Raw genomic sequence first — 2046 nt, forward strand, 5'->3', positions numbered from 1 at the left:
AAGCAAATACCACACACAACAGAACAAATTGAGGCAGAGCATTGCAGTTGGAAGAGGAGCAGGAGCTGTCTCAGCCTCCTTGGTGCATGGTCACAGCTGCAGATGACTTCTCAGGATGGCTCTGCTGTGTCTCATTTCTCCCTATTGTCTCTGGGCTGCAGTCTGCGACCCCTGTCTGAGAGCTCTGCCCTCCTAGAACTCATGGACTCAATTGGTTTCTGCTTAGGGATCGGAGCTCTCCATACCGATCCTGAGTCACTAACAGTGAGAACAAAACAGAGACATGCAAAGAACCTTGGTGTTCAGGAGGCAATGGGGAGAAGCAGTGCCTGTCACAGAGTTGCTCCCTCCTCTTCCTCCCCCGGTGTCACTGCCTGTACCCATGGCTCCTTGAACTCTTTCCACAATTACCTCCCTGGATGCTTTCCTCTTCCATGGAAGAGAGAGCGTATGCTGGGAGCAGTTTCCTGCATTGTGGTCTCTGAAATACGCGCTTTTCCTCATGATGTTAGATACACGTAGGGGAGTGTTCACAGGTAGAAAGGCAAGGGTGCTGCTCATTATCAGAATCTTTGATGCCCTTTCTCAAACAAGTGTGCATTTCATTCAGTCAAGGGGATTCCTCTTTGTGGTTTACTTTTCATTGCTGGGGATGTTTGTCTCCCCCGTCTGAGATTACCTGCTTTAATCATTTGTCTCATATGAGTTTCCCAGGTGACCACAAAAAGCTTCTCTCAGTCTTTTGTCTTTGGGAAGAACCAGAAATCACACCGTTTTAGGCCAGTGCAAAAGGCAGATGAAGAGATTTTCTAACATTTTAGAAATGTTGCTTTCCATTAGATTGCATTGCCCATGAACTCTCAACATGCACATTTCACCACATCTGGTGAAACCACTCATGAAGAGGACTTCCAGAACGACATTAATAAGTGCCAAGATCAAGATGCTACATGTTCAAGGGGAGGGGAGGATTTTGACTGGGAGTGATGGCAATTATATGCTACTCTAATGAATTTTTAACTTAAACATTCACCATATTTCAATCTCAAATTTTACTTATAAGAAACATAGGAAACTGCAAAGGATATTTTATCTTCTGTTTTCCTGCCCTATGCTGCTCCAGAATAACTATACCATTGCAATGCAGTATGTATTCATTGTTTGAATATAACTTTTCTCTGTGTACACTTATGAGGCTGGTAACTTTCAAAGAATCTCCAAAGATTGTTGCAGTGTTGGACTTCTATAGTAAAAGGACACAAATGAAGGAAGAAAAGAAATCATTTGATGAAAAAATCTTTGAAATTTTTCCTATGTCAAGTGAAACAGTTTGAATCTCCTTCATCCCAAGAACAAATTAACAAGATCAGGAAGAATTCAAGCTGAGAATGATCATAAACACAATGTTGGTCTGAGCAAAATTTTCTCAACTTTTCATGGATAAGGTCACTTAATCCAGTCTACTCAGAAGGGAGAAAATGTGAGGCTTTTCACTGTGCTTTGCTTCTCTTCTTTTCTGATTTAAGTCATTCCCACAGTCACCAAAAAGCCACTCATGAACTCCTGGCAGCTGGTGTCTGGCCGCCTGTGGTTCCATAAGGTGTAGATGCAACATGATGTTCTGTAGTGCAAGTCACATTGAAAACATAGAGGAGGACCCAACAAATCACCATAAAATGTATGAGCGTATGCTAGGTTCCTAAAGAAACTTGACTCTCAAATAAAATTTATGACATTACTCTATTGCTTGGAATTACACAAACAATTGACATTATGTAAATTAGCTTTTCTTCAATATAACTATTACAATAATATGGAAAAGACAAGAATTGTAAGGACATTTTTCTGCAATGAAATCTCACTTTTGACTGCTGCTACTGGGTTATTGAAGTATATATGGTAAACATGGTTTTCATAATATTAAATTTTTTGTACAATATTTACATAAAGAAGAAAGCCTTCTGTTGAAATCTAGTTAAGATGGAAATGTATCATCTTTGGATTAAAATCCCTGAGTCATGTTCAATAAATCATTATATTTTGTCT

The sequence above is a fragment of the Chinchilla lanigera genome, unplaced genomic scaffold (assembly GCF_000276665.1).
Source record: "Chinchilla lanigera isolate Chin_1 unplaced genomic scaffold, ChiLan1.0 scaffold00175, whole genome shotgun sequence".
Taxonomy (NCBI): Eukaryota; Metazoa; Chordata; class Mammalia; order Rodentia; family Chinchillidae; genus Chinchilla; species Chinchilla lanigera.